Here is a 15842-nt window from a genome sequence, read left to right on the forward strand (position 1 = left end):
TAGGAAAAGGAGTACATCGAGGCGGTATATTGTCACTCTGCTTATTTAACTTATATGCAGAGTATATCATGAGAAATGCTGGGCTGGAAGAAACACAAGCTGGAATCAAGATTGCCGGGAGAAATATCAATAACCTCAGATATGCAGATGACACCACCCTTATGGCAGAAAGTGAAGAGGAACTAAAAAGCCTCTTGATGAAAGTCAAAGAGGAGAGTTGAAAAGTTGGCTTAAAGTTTAACATTCAGAAAACGAAGATCATGGCATCTGGTCCCATCACTTCATGGGAAATTGATGGGGAAACAGTGGAAACAGTGTCAGACTTTATTTTTGGGGGCTCCAAAATCACTGCAGATGGTGACTGCAGCCATGAAATTAAAAGACACTTACTCCTTGGAAGAAAAGTTATGACCAACCTAGATAGCATATTCAAAAGCAGAGACATTACTTTGCCAACAAAGGTCTGTCTAGTCAAGGCTATGGTTTTTCCCGTGGTTATGTATGGATGTGAGAGTTGGACTGTGAAGAGAGCTGAGCACTGAAGAACTGATGCATCTGAACTGTGGTGTTGGAGAAGACTCTTGAGAGTCCCTTGGACTGCAAGGAGATCCAACCAGTCCATTCTGAAGGAGATCAGCCCTGGAATTTCTTTGGAGGGAATGATGCTAAAGCTGAAACTCTAGTACTTTGGCCACCTCATGTGAAGAGTTGACTCATGGAAAAGACTCTGATGGTGGGAGGGATTGGGGGTAGGAGGAGAAGGGGACGACTGAGGATGAGATGGCTGGATGGCATCACCAACTTGATAGACATGAGTCTGAGTGAACTCTGGGAGTTGGTGATGGACAGGGAGGCCTGGCGTGCCACGATTCATGGGGTCGCAGACGGACACAACTGAGCAACTGAACTGAACTGAACTGAATAATGAGCGATGTTGAGCATCTTTTCGTCTGTTTGTTAGCCATCTATATGTCTTTGGAGAAATGTCTGTTTAGTTCTTTGGCCCATTTTTTGATTGGGTCATTTATTTTTCTGGAATTGGGCTGCAGGAGTTGCTTGTATAATTTTGAGATTAATTCTTTGTCAGTTGTTTCATTTGCTATTATTTTCTCCCATTCTGAAGGCTGTCTTTTCACCTTGCTTATAGTTTCCTTTGTTGTGCAGAAGCTTTTAATTTTAATTAGGTCCCTTTTTTTCCCTTTTATTTCCAATATTCTGGGAGGTGGGTCATAGAGGATCCTGCTCTGATTTATGTCGGAGAGTGTTTTGCTTATGTTCTCCTCTAGTTTATAGTGTCTGGTCTTACGTTTAGATTTTTAATCCATTTTGAGTTTATTTTTGTGATGGTGTTAGAAAGTGTCCTAGTTTCATTCTTTTACAAGTGGTTGACCAGTTTTCCCAGCATCACTTGTTAGAGAGATTGTGTTTTCTCCATTGTATATTCTTGCCTCCTTTGCCAAAGATAAGGTGTCCATAGGTGCATGGATTTATCTCTGGGCTTTCTATTTTGTCCATTGATCTATATTTCTGTCTTTGTGCCAGTACCATACTGTCTTGATGACTATGGCTTTGTAGTAGAGCCTGAAGTCAGGCAGGTTGGTTCCTCCAGTTTCATTCTTCTTTCTCAAGACTGCTTTGGCTATTCAAGGTTTTTTGTATTTCCACACAAATTGTGAAATTTGTTCTAGCTCTGTGAAAAACACCGTTGGTAGCTTGATAGGGACTGCATTGAATCTATAGATTGCTTTGGGTAGTACACTCATTTTCACTATATTGATTCTTCCGATCCGTGAACACGGTATATTTCTCCATCTATTAGTGTCCTCTTTGAGTTCTTTCACCAGTGTTTTATAATTTTCTATATATAGGTCTTTTGTTTCTTTCAGTTCAGTTCAGTTCAGTTCAGTCGCTCAGTCGTGTCCGAGTCTTTGTGACCCCATGAATCGTGGCACGCCAGGCCTCCTTTTCCATCACCATCTCCTGGAGTTCACTCAGACTCATGTCCATCGAGTCAGTGATGCCATCCAGCCATCTCATCCTCGGTCGTCCCCTTCTCCTCCTGCCCCCAGTCCCTCCCAGCATCACAGTCTTTTCCAATGAGTCAACTCTTCCCATGAGGTGGCCAAAGTACTAGAGTTTCAGCTTTAGCATCATTCCCTCCAAAGAAATCCCAGGGTTGATCTCCTTCAGAATGGACTGGTTGGATCTCCTTGCAGTCCAAGGGACTCTCAAGAGTCTTCCCCAACACCACAGTTCAAAAGCATCAATTCTTCGGCGCTCAGCCTTCTTCACAGTCCAACTCTCACATCCATACATGACCACAGGAAAAACCATAGCCTTGACTAGACAGACCTTTGTTGGCAAAGTAATGTCTCTGCTTTTGAATATGCTATCTAGGTTGGTCATAACTTTCCTTCCAAGGAGTAAGTGTCTTTTAATTTCATGGCTGCAGTCACCATCTGCAGTGATTTTGGAGCCCCAAAAAATAAAGTCTGACACTGTTTCCACTGTTTCCCCATCTATTTCCCATGAAGTGATGGGACCGGATGCCATGATCTTCGTTTTCTGAATGTTGAGCTTTAAGCCAACTTTTCCACTCTCCTCTTTCACGTTCATCAAGAGGCTTTTTAGTTCCTCTTCACTTTCTGCCATAAGGGTGGTGTCATCTGCATATCTGAGGTTATTGATATTTCTCCCGGCAATCTTGATTCCAGCTTGTGCTTCTTCCAGTCCAGCGTTTCTCATGATGTACTCTGCATAGAAGTTAAATAAGCAGGGTGACAATATACAGCCTTGATGTACTCCTTTTCCTATTTGGAACCAGTCTGTTGTTCCATGTCCAGTTCTAACTGTTGCTTCCTGACCTGCATACAGGTTTCTCAAGAGGCAGGTTAGGTGGTCTGGTATTCCCATCTCTTTCAGAATTTTCCACAGTTTATTGTGATCCACACAGTTAGGTAGATATATTCCTAAGTATTTTATTATTTTTGTTGCAATGGTGAATGGAATTGTTTCCTTAATTTCTCTTTCTATTTTCTCATTATTAGTGTATAGGAATGCAAGGGATTTCTGTGTATTGATTTTATATCCTAAAACTTTACTGTATTCATTGATTAGCTCTAGTAATTTTCTGGTGGAGCTTTAGGGTTTTCTATGTAGAGGATCATGTCATCTGCAAACAGTGAGAGTTTTACTTCTTCTTTTCCAATCTGGATTCCTTTGATTTCTTTTTCTGCTCTGATTGCTGTGGCCAAAACTTCCAAAACTATGTTGAACAGCAGTGGTGAAAGTGGGCACCCTTGTCTTGTTCCTGACTTTAGGGGAAATGCTTTCAGTTTTTCACCATTGAGGATAATGATCATCAGTGTCTTATAATTTTGTGTACAATTCTTTTGTCTCCTTAGGTAAGTTTATTCCTAGATATTTAATTGCTTTGTTGCAATGGTAAATGGGATTGATTCCTTAATTGTTCTTTCTGATGTTTCATTATTAGTATATAGAAATTTTCTTTTTCTCCCCAGTTGTTTTAGGTGTAAAGTTAGTTTGTCTATTCAATGTTTTTCTTGTTTCTTGAGGTAGGATTGTATTGCTATAAATTTCCCTCTGAGAACTGATTTTGCTGCATCTCATAGGTTTTGAGTTGTTGTGTTTTCACTGCTATTTGTTTTTAGAAATTTTTTGATTTCCCTTTTGAGTTCTTCAGTAACCTATTGGTTACTTACAAACATGTTGTTTAATCTACATGTGTTTGTGTTTCTTATAGTTTTTTTCTTGTAATTAATATCAAGTCTCATAGCATTGTGGTTGGAGAAGATGCTTGATACAATTTCAATTTTCTTAAATTTACTGAGGTTTGATTTGTGACCTAAAATGTGGTCTAGCCTGGAGAATGTTCCATGTGTACTTGAGAAGAAGGTGCATTCTTCTGCATTTGGATGGAATGTCCCGAAGATATCAATGAGATCCATCTTATCTAATGTGTCATTTAAGATTTGTGTTTCCTTATTAATTTTCTGCTTTGATGATCTGTCCATTGGTGTGAGTAGGGTGTTTAAGTTTCCTACTATTATTGTGTTACTGTCAATTTCTCCTTTTATGTCTGTTAGTGTTTGTCTTATGTATTGAGGTGCTCCTATGTCAGGTGCATTGATATTTACAGTTGTTATGTCTTCCTCTTGGATTGATCCCTTGATCATTATGTAGTGTCCTTATCTATTATAATCTTCTTTAAGATCTATTTTGTCTGATATGAAGATTTCTACGCTAGCTTTCTTTAGCTTCCCGTTTGCATGGAATATATTTTTCCATCCTCTCACTTTCAGTCTATATGTGTCTTGAGGTCTGAAGTGGGTTTCTTGTAGACAGCATATATATGTGTCTTGTTTTTGCATCCATTCAGCCAGTCTGTGTCTTTAGGTTAGAGTATTTAATCCATTTACATTTAAAGTAATTATTAAAAAAAATAAAGTAATTATTGATATGTATGTTCCTATTGCCATTTTCTTAACTGTTTGGGGTTGATTTTGTAGATCTTTTTTCTTCTGTTGTATTTCTTGACTATATAAGTCCCTTTAACATTTGTTGTAAAGCTGGTTTGATGGTACTGAATTCCCTTAACTTTTGCTTGTCTGAAAAGCTTTTTATTTCTCCATCAATTTTGAATGGGATCCTTGCTGGGTATAGTAATCTTGGTTGTAGATTTTTCCCTTTCAATACTTTAAATATATCCTGCCATTCCCTTCTGGCCTGCAGAGTTTCTGCTGAAAGATCAGCTGTTAAGCATACAGGGTTTCCCTTGTATGTTACTTGTTGCTTCTCCTTGGTGTTTTTAATATTCTTTCTTTGTGTTTAGTCTTTGTTAGTTTGATTAGTATGTGTCTTGGTGTGTTTCTCCTTGGGTTTATTCTGTATGGGACTCTTTGTGCCTCTTGGACTTGACTGACTATTTCTTTTTCCATGTCGGGGAAATTTTCAACTATAATCTCTTCAAAAAATTTTTCATACCCTTTCTTTTTTCTTCTTCTTCTTCTTCTGGGACCCCTATAATTCAAATTTTGGTACATTTGATATGGTCCCAGAGGTCTCTGGGACTACCCTCAGTTCTTTTCACTCTTTTTACTTTATTCTGCTCTTCAGAAGTTATTTCCACCATTTTATCTTCCAGCTCACTGATTCATTCTTCTGCTTCAGATAGTCTGCTATTGATTCCTTCTAGAGTATTTTTAATTTCAGTAATTGTGTTGTTTGTCTCTGTATGTTTATTCTTTAATTCTTCAAGGTCTTTGTTAATTGATTCTTGCATTTTTGATTATCTTTACTATCATTATTCTGAAGTCTTTTTCAGGTAGTTTGCCTATTTCCTCTTCATTTATTTGGACTTCTGAGTTTCTAGTTTGTTCCTTCACCTGTGTAGTATTTCTCTGTCTTTTCATTATTTTTTTAATGTATTGTGTTTGAAGTCTCCTTTTCCCAGGCTTCAAGGAAAGTTGACTTATTTCCTTGAAGAAGGTTGGATTCTTTCTTCCTTTTTGTTTTGTGTAAGTTTTATATAGCATGAGATTTCTGCTGAGTTTTTGTTTGTTTGTTTTTCCTCTGATGGGCAAGAGTGAGTGAGGTGGTAATCCTGTCTGCTGATGATTGGGTCTGTATTTTTGTTTGGATTTTTGCTTAGATGAGGCATCCTGCCCAGGGTGCTACTGATGGTTGGGTGATGCTGGGTCTTGTATCCAAGTGGTTTTGTTTGTGTGAGTTCTCACTGTTTGATACTCCCTAGGGTTACTTCTTTGGTAGTCTAGGGTCTTGGAGTCAGTGCTCCCACTCCAAAGGCTCAGGGCTTGATCTTAAGCTGAGCAAATTATTTCTCTTCAAGAGGGCACCAACCAAGCAGAAGCCATTCCCATCTTTACCTCCCAGATAAGCCACATGCTACTTTAATTCTTTGCATAACTTCAAGGATGTTGCAACTTTTTAGGACTCAGTTCTCCATCTGAAGACAATTGATTATAGACAGGCAGGGGTCTAGACATGGAAAGAACTTGTTAAGTGTACCATTGCATTCTCTTCTGCTCTCAAACTCAGTAACAAGGCTTACTGTGGTTTTTCAGTTCCCTGTGTTTGCGTACTGAGGTTCACTCTTATTTTTCTGAAAGTACTTCTGGAAGCTCCCATCTTGGCTTCTACACTGCCACCTGTGTGCAGGGTTGCCGTTGGTGGCCAGTGCACCCACCGGCTGCATGATCTCTATGGTGTCTGCTGCTGGAGGAGATAGTGGTGGCCTGACCCTTGGCCTCCAGGTGTCTCCTCAATCCTTGGCAGCAGCGGTCCCCACTTCCCTTCCTCGTGGAGGTTGAGCTTCCCACCTAGCCCACAGGTTCTGCAACCATCCCTCTGCCAGCCCTGGTGTTCACTTCTTAACACAAGGAAGTTGTCCTGTAGTCATACATTATTATCCATGGTTTCAGGCTGTTTGACATTGGATCATATTTAAAAGACTCTGATACTGGGGAAGACTGAAAGAGAAGGGGGCAGCAGAGGATGAGATGGTTAAATAGCACCACAGACTCAATGGACATGAATCTGAGCAAACTGTAGGAAGTAGTGGAGGACAGAGGAGCCTCCACTCCTCCACTGGTAGTGCAGTCCATAGGATCACAGAATCAGACACAACTTAGCTGCTTAGGGTGTTTGTACTTGCTCTTGCTTCTGCAAAAGTTAGCTGGCTCTTTGTCACTGTGGTTTCAACTACTGACCTTGAGTCAAAGCCAGAGTGCAGGGGTGAGTGACCTGGACAGTGCAGCGGGGACTAGGGGGTAGAAAATCCATTAGTTTCACACGGAATTTCAGCACAAATTTGCCTGGAGTTCTTGGCAAGGAAGCTGGCAGGTTTTATTATTTATTTACAGCCTACATGTTAAGCTCGCCCTGGAGCTTTGCTTGGTTTTCAGAAACTTCATTCAAAGACCAGGCTAGGTGGCCCACGAAGTTGGGACTGGGGGTTTTAGATGACCTGCACTTATTTATTTTACACCTAGTAGTTTGTACTTTAACTTTCTACGTTGCCCCTCTCCTCCCGTCTGCCCACTAGTAAGCACTAATTTGTTCTCTACATTAGCAAGTCTGTGTCTGTTTTGTTACACACATTTGTTTGTGTTATTTTTTAGATTCTACATATAAGTGACAACACAGAGCATTTGTCTTTCTCTGATTTATTTGACTAAACATAATACGCTCTAGGTCCATCCACACTGTTGCAAATGGTAGCATATTATTTTTATGACTGAGTAATATTCCATCAAACACACACACACACACACACACACACACACACACACACACACCCCACAACTTCTCTTTCCATTCATCTGTTAATGAACACTTGGGTTACTTCCATATCTTGGCTACTGTAAATAATGCTGCTATGAAAACTGGGTACATGTATCTTTTCAAGTTGATGTTTTCAATTTTCTTTTGGGGGGGGATATATATACAAGAGTGGAATTGCTAGATCATATGGCAGGTCTATTTTTAGTTTTTTGAGGAACTTGCATACTGTTTTCCTTAGTGACTGCCCCAATTTACATTCCTACCAAGAGTGAACAAGGGTTTCCTTTTCTCCACATCCTAGCCAACATTTGTTATTTGTAGACTTTCTGATGTTAGCTATTCTGACAGGTGTGAGGGGGCATCTCATTGTAGTTTGATTAATAAGGCCTTCAAGACTCAACTCTTCTGGAACTGGCAAACTTCCTAGAGCAAAAGGATTTTAGCCCCCTGTTTACCTGTCTAGATTCCTGTGTTCCATTCAAATTTAACATGGTAATTCATAATCATTTTATCGGTATTTTGATGTGATGCTTTTAATATGTTTTTTATATCTTATCCAACATGTTGAGTGGCTTTTGATGAGATAGCTGATCCAAATAGCTAGTCTGCTATTTAAGAACCTGGAAATTCTAGTTTCTGCCAATGTTATCATTTCTAATTTTTCCTCTTATCTAATTTAATATTCTTTTATGTGAATTAATCCTTCTGACTTCATTTCTTCTTACTGATTTTACATTATTTCAGGAATTGATCAGCAAAGTTTAAATGCCCTAACCACTCTAATCTAAGATATGTGGAATTCTTCCTGGCTGAAAGTCTGCAAAAGTCTATTTGAATTCACTGATCCAATCACATCTTTCAAGGGAAATTCTCAGATACGTGCCCTTTGTATAGGCTGACAAAAGATAGTAGCATTCCTAAACTCTTCTGGGGCTTCCCAGGTGGTGTCAGTGGTAAAGAATCCACCTGCCAATGCAGGAGACTCAAGAGACATGGGTTTGATTCCTGGGTCAAGAAGATCCTCTGGAGAAGAAAATGGCAACCCACTCCACTCCAGTATTCTTGCCTGGGAAATCCCATGGACAGAGGAGCTGGAGGGCTACAGTCCATGGGGCTACGAAGAGTCAGACATGGCTGAGCGAGTGTGTGCGCGCGCACTGCTACCACACTATCCATTACAAACAGATTTTGATTTACAGTATATAAAAAAGTCTACTTGAACTTTTTCATACTGAAAATCCTTCAAAGGATTACAAAATTGTAAGAGCTATTACAAGGTGCTCATGAGGACAGACACTCTTCATTGGATAATTTGCTGCTGTTGCAGGTTAGGGTGCAGCTGTGTATTCCGTCAGTCCATAGCATCCTGTGACAATGCAGGACCACAGACCATACAATGGAAGTAACACAAGGTTTGAAATTGAACTGGTAGGTCCAAATCCCAGCTCTGACAATAATGTACTAACTGGCTCACAGCAAGTCATTTCACCTCCCTGGGCCCGTGTGTTCATCTGTAAAATGGGTCTAAGACTGCCCACTCTTGCATTACTTTAAGGATCAAATGGGATCACATGCACATTAAGAACCTAGCACTATGCCCAGCCCAGAGTAAACACCCAGTAGGAGTCTGTCATTGAGTCTGTAGGCACCAAACCCTTAAAGCACTAGAAAGAGGAAAAATGTTAAATATAAGCTTTATAGTATTATATGAGAGAGGGATTTGAAAGTGCAAATAGCACATTTGCAAGTAGCCAAGATGCTATGTCCATGTGTGATAATGTTATGCAAGGAAAAGTACGACTGAAAGAACAATTAATAAAGAAAAGTATCAGTTAAATTCTTTGTTTCTTTTTTTTTTTTTCCTGTTTCTGAAATTCTTAAAAGAATGCAATCCCTTTCAGAATTCATAATGCTGGGTTTGGGTCGTTTTTGCATTTTGTATGTGTGCAGCTGTTCCTCCACTATAAGTATGCACATCTGCTCATTAGCAATACAATATAATTCCCACTGTCTAATTATTTGCAGATGATAGATTCCTTGTACGTGGGCTAAAAAAGGGATAGTCCTTCAAAACTGGAGACTTATTTTCAAAAAACTAACTTATAAGGGTCAGCACAATGAAGTTCAGATATTAATTTGGCAAGTTCAAATATATAAGCACCAGCACTTAAATGGCAACTTGTTGAGAAAACACAAGAGGATATTTTTTTTCTCTCCAATTAATTGTTGCTCAGTAGACAGCACAGGGCACTGGCTTCTCTACGATGCACCTGGAGAGAAGCTATGAAGCAAACCTGCTAAAGATGGAGTGGCCCAGCCCCACTCCTGACCTTCTGGGGACCTCCTGGGGACCTCCTGGGAACCGTGCACCTTGAACAATGCTGCACGGGGAGTGTGGGAGTAGGCTGGGAGGGGGGAACGTGTGGTCCATGGGCACTGAATGGAGAAGCGTCCTTAGGGTCTCTAGTTCCAACCACAAGCTGAGAAACCACATTAGTCCCCTACTGTTGGCTCTGAGGGGAAGGTAGCAAGCTGGGTATGTGGTGCTAGGGCTCCATGAAACCAACACCAGAGACAGTGTGGCCCATGAGGGCAGACAGATGAAGCTACTGAGCACAACTGGGAGCTCCCTGTGGGAGGGTGGAGGGTGGGCATAGGAGGAAAAGGAATGTTGATTGAGGATAAAGGGTATGAACCAAGTGTAAGGGATGATCAAGGGTATTGAGAATATGAGATGGGGGAAATGAGAAAGAAAAAAACCGAGAAGTACTGGGGTACAAGAGAAAGCAAGGCAGATGGATGGGAGCTGGTGAAACGGCTGTTTAGGACATGGGCAGGATGAAGATGGTGGCTATTATATACAATGTTGTTATTCTGTACCCAGCGCTGGGCTCTGCACAACAGACCACATTCCTTAATAGATCCTGACACCACTGAAGGGAGAACAACCATCGTACAGATGGGAAAACTGAGGTTCATTCATCCAGCTGTTCAGTGAAAAATTATTTAATATGAAGCTTATAGTCGCTCAGTCGTGTCAAACTCTTTGGGAACCCATGGACTGTAGCCCATCAGGCTCCTCTGTCTATGGGATTCTCCAGGCAAGAATACTGGTGTGTATTGCCATGCTCTCTTCCAGGGGATCTTCCAGACCAAGGGATCAAACCTGCAGCTTCTGCATTACAGGCAGATTCTTTGCCACTGAGGCACTGGGGAAGTCTGAAGAGTGTGTTTATCATCACAAAGAAAAGTCAGGAGAGGGACGTAGTTCCCTTTTGTGCTTCTAACAGGTCACTATGGGTACTAGATCAGGAAAGGGTAAGGCCAGGTGGAGGCTGGCATGGCAGCCAGATGAGAGCAATTAGAGCTGGGACCTGGTGGTCAGGCACAGAGAAAAGAGGCGACGAGTGACTGTTAACTTCCCCAGGCCACACAGACAGCATGTGGCAGGACTGGTTAAAGCCATATCCTCTAACCCTAGAGTCCATACTCTTAACAGATTTGATTAAAGACGTTTTAATTAAGAAACATTTTAATTAAGATCTTCAGAGGAGTGACTGGGAGTTCATCACCAGCTTATATTGAAAGCTATTTTAGTAAGGATTAGCACAACTGTTGTCAGAGAAAAAAAAAGGCCTAAAATGAACCAAAATAACAGTAGCTTAGAGAAGACAGTTCTTGCATAAAGAGTCCAGCCTGGGGTACTGACTCTGGAAACTTATATCTTGTAGGTCCTCAATTACAAGGGTGAGGCCCCCATCCCTGTGGTCCAAGACAGTCATCACTGCAACTGCAGGCAGTATGTGAGAAGGGAGAAAGAAGAGAACGGCCTTTCCTCTGTGTGCACTGGACCCAGAAGCTGACATCATTTGCCCTTCCTCTAAGTGCCCCAGACTGGGAAGCTGACATCATCTGCCCTTCCTCTAAGTGCACTTAACCCGGAAGTTCACACTATCACTTGCGCTCACGCTCTTCTAGTCTGATTTTGGACATGTGGCTATACTTAGTCACTCTGAGTCTGGGAAATTTTGTTTTTATTGGTGGCTGCATGTCCAACTGAAATTCCAATCCTTTAGAAATGGGGAAACTGATACTGGGTTCAGTTCACAGTCTCAGCCAGAAGGCCTCTGCAGAAAGGCCACCGCTCCCCTGGTAGTACACTGGAGAAATTCCCAATCTGTGCCCTAGTCCCTGGGAAGGTCTGGAGCTACTACCAGAGGTCCATACGTCCAGCTGGGCAGCAGGTGTGGCCCAGTGACTGTCGAGCACATTATGCATGGAAGCATTTCCATTTTGCAGAGGTAAGTGACATGGTGCTGGTTAATAAAAGGGGCATTCAATTTACAGCATGATTAAATTTGTAGTAGCATCTTCACATATTTGCTTTAAAAAGGTTGTTAGACACATATATATGGAATTTAGAAAGATGGCAATGACGACCCTGTATGCAAGACAGCAAAAAAGACACAGATGTGTATAACGGACTTTTGGACTCAGAGGGAGAGGGAGAGGGTGGGATGATTTGGGAGAATGGCATTGTAACATGTATACTATCATGTAAGAATCGAATCGCCAGTCTATGTCTGACACGGGATATAGCATGCTTGGGGCTGGTGCACGGTGATGACCCAGAGAGATGTTATGGGGAGGGAGGTGGGAGGGGGGTTCATGTTTGGGAACGCATGTACACCCGTGGTGGATTCATGTCAATGTATGGCAAAACCAATACAGTATTGTAAAGTAAAATAAAGTAAAAAAAAATAAAGTGAAAAAAAATAAATAAAATAAAAAATAAAAAGGTTGTTAGGGACACAGCTATATTACATGGGGGATCCTGCACAATGCTTATCCTTAGAAGAGGTCCTCCTCATCAGGAAGCATGGATCCCTCCAGGGTAGGGGAAAGAAAATAGATATGGGCTTTGGTCAGAGCTGTGTTCAAATACTGTCAACACCATCAAGCAAGACTGTCAGTATTCTGGAATCTCATTTCTCCTCTTCTGTTAAGTGAAGACAGTGAACCCCAGTTCATCAGGTTATGGTAGGGGTTAAATGAAATTATAGGTAGAACACATCTACCACTGAGACTGGGCCATAAGGGGTACTTAATAAATGTGTTGTCCTTTCCCTCAGGACCAAGGAGCGTGAAACAGGTTGGAATAGAGAAGTCAGGTTTATGCAACCAAGTGAGGCAAAGCTGAGTCTCCACATTGTGTACTTGTGTGTTTGTGGTTTGGCCCAAGGTTCAGGGTCTGGAACCTGCATTCCTATGCAGAAAGAGGAGGACCAAAATGATGGAATTCATGCCCAAAGCATACGAGGTACGGGGATGCAGGGCACGCACGAGAGGCTGGGACTTTATCTGGTTCTTCTGAGGACTGTATCAGCAGCAAAGATAAGGAGCTTTCTGTCTGTCAACCTCATCACTATCACCGCCAGCAGTTACATCACAAAATGAGAACGCAAGCAACGCAGAAATCTTTCCAACTAGCAGGAAGTACAGAAGAGCTTTCGTGGTAGAAAACCCACACTGTAGTAGGCAGATGGTAAATAGTTCCCCACAGAAATCAAGGAAACAAAAATAAATAAATAACTCTGGTGACACTGTATTGTGTTGAGAAGGACACAGCTATTAATGCCACCACCTGTAGGGTTCTTGACCCTGGTTTTTGACCATGGTTCTTTCAAGTGATTTTCACGTGGTTTCATTTCATTCCTATGATAACCCAAGAAGTGGGCAGGATAGACATTATTTTCCCCTTTCTGTAGATGAGAAAACAGAGTTTCAGATTAAGTGTCTTGGCCAAGGTTGAGAGGTTGGGAAGAGGTCCAACTGGGGCCAGAACCCAGATCTAAATGTCAGGCTCTGCTACGGTGTCTGGAGACTGGGGAAGTTTGGGGACCACATGGTCAGGTGATCTGTGTGGGTTATTCCCCTGGCACCCATAGCCAAGTGACAGCATACAGCACTCCCAGGGAAAGACTCTAGTTGGTTCTGCTGGAGTCACACGCCTGTTGTTTGGATTGAACACTGATAACAACAGGAAGAGATACTGTGACTGATCAGGCCTAGATCATATAGCTCATTCCATGGGCCCTATTTCCAGAAGGGTCACAGGAAACCCTAAAAGGCAGAAAAAGATTCTTACCATGACCCACTACACTTAACTATCTAAAAAATAATTCTAATAATAATGTGGGACAATCAGATACCTTGGGATTTAATGCATGACTGCGTGCACTGCATGAAGCACTACTCTAAGCAGAAACAAGTATAGACAAGGGTACAAAAACTCTCCTCCTACATGTATAATTTGTCCAAAATATTAGTGTAAGAATAGGTCACTCAATACTCCAATCCCACTGTCTGTGACCCCCACCAGGAGCAATTTCATCTTCTGACTCATAGAACTGAAGCTGAGGTTGGAACAGATGATCAGTCTCTTTCAGCCTATAAGCCTATGAACAGCCTGTCCGAAAAAAAGTACCTCTGAAAAACCAGCACATCAACCTATTAAATATTACATTATCAGACAGTGCTATGGGCTAAAGTGCGTCCCCCCTCCTCGCATAATTTACATGTTGAAGCTCTAATCTGAGTGTAACTGAATCTGGAGACAGGGTCTTTAATGATTAAGATTAAATGAGGTCATCTGGGTGGGCCCTAATCCAATCTTATACAAAGAGATTAGGATACAGACACACACAGAGGGAAGGCTATATGAGAAGACAGCCATTGACAAGTCAACATGAAGCCAACCCTGCCAATGCCTTCAGCCTCAGCCCCTAGCCTCCAGGACTGTAAGAAAACTCATTTCTGTTGGTTAAGCCACCCAGTCTGTGATACTTTATGATGGCAGCCCTAGCAAATTCATACCGATAGCAAACCAAGAATTTCCAAAGTTGAGACCAATCTGATCCATGGGATGGGGAGAACAAGAGGTTCTAATAAAAAGCTTTTGCAGGTGGAATTCCCCTGAGAATCAGGGGCGAGAACTAGTGACCTGAGGTGCACTAGTAAAGATGTGAGAAAATGGGTAGGGACTTCCCCGGCAGTCCAGTGATTAAGACTTCACCTTCCAATTCAGGGGGTGCGGGTTCAATCCCTGGTCTGGGAGCCAAGATCCCACATGCCTCGGGGCCAAAGAACCCAAACATATAATGAAAACAATATTGTAACAAATTCAATAAAGACCATTAAAAATGGTTCACATCCCCATCCCCCGTAAATGATAAAATGGGTAAGACGCTAAGAGGAGTAAGGAGAGAGAAGTAGATGGCAGACTTCACCTTCTTTGAAGTGTTGTGGAGGCCAAGAACAGGTGGTTCTATCAGCACATGGGTGGCCAGGCCAAGGCCACATACCCAGCCTTGTGGGCCCGCATAGAGCCTGTCTGCTCCATGACTTCAGGCTCACCTGGGCTCCTGATAGGTGTTTCCACTTGGAACTCTGGAGGCCCCAGCATCCTGCCTTGACCCTCGGCTCTGAGCAAGAGGCTGCTGCCTCTGAATCAAAGGCTCCTCAGAATGATCCTGGCCGTCACCCTCCTTCTTTATGGAGCTCACCGATCAGTTTCTCATTGAGCCACAGATGTCTAAGCCATCAGGCCTGCTGTTCTTATATGACGTGACAGTGCGGCAGTCCAAATCAGGGTGGCGTCTGTACCTTCTGATGACAGTACTCTTGCCCTTAACAGTCCTATACCTCCCCTGCCCCCCATCTCACTGCTTCCCCACCAGGGACTCATCCCCCCATGTCAACCAGACTTGACGGTCATGGAGAACCTGCTCCTGGCCTCATTCCCACCTTCAGTCACCCTGCTGGATGAGCCTGCATCCTGGACCTGCCTGACCCTGGCTCCTCTGCTGATCATGTTGCTGTTTTTGCCTTAGCTCTGATCTTTGCCTTCTCGGAAATCACCCTGGACTCAGGTGTAACCAGGACTCAGGACTTACCAACCTGGTGCTGGGGTTGCTGGGATCTTGGTAAGGTTCTACCCCAAAACACAATGCATGTTTGGAAGAACACATCCATTCATCAGGAAAGAGCCAACACCACTCACCCACTCCCACAAGACCTGACACCAAAGGGAAAAATATTCTCATTAAATAGACCAGCTGCTGTCTTTTGCAACCCCGTGGACGGTAGCCTGCCAGGTTCCTCTGTCCAGGGGATTTTCTAGGCAAGAATACTGGAGTGACTTGCCATTTCCGTCTCCAGGGGATTTTCCTAACCAGGAATTGAACCTACGTCTCTTGCATCTCTTGCACTGGCAGTCAGGTACTTTCACCTCTGTGCCAGCTGGGAAGCCCAAATATTTTGTTAAAGCCAACAGAATTCTCAGCCTAGTTAGATGTAGGTTATGAATTCTCCAGGCAGGAATACTGGAGTGGATAGCCATTTCCAACCCAGGGATCGAACCCCAGTCTCCTGCACTGCAGGCAGATTCATTACCGTCAGAGCCACCAGGGCAGCCTGCTAAATGAACAGGGTTTGTGAAAATCATACCATACATGTAG

The 15842-nt window shown here is 42.4% G+C and overlaps 1 protein-coding gene across 4 annotated transcripts in view; it reads right to left on the reverse strand.

Moving 5' to 3' along the window:
* MSRA (methionine sulfoxide reductase A) overlaps positions 1–15842 on the reverse strand; it is a 379843-nt gene that overhangs the window by 118209 nt on the left and 245792 nt on the right. The window lies entirely within an intron of this gene.

Source organism: Capra hircus, chromosome 8 (genome assembly GCF_001704415.2).
Source record: "Capra hircus breed San Clemente chromosome 8, ASM170441v1, whole genome shotgun sequence".
Lineage (NCBI taxonomy): Eukaryota > Metazoa > Chordata > Mammalia > Artiodactyla > Bovidae > Capra > Capra hircus.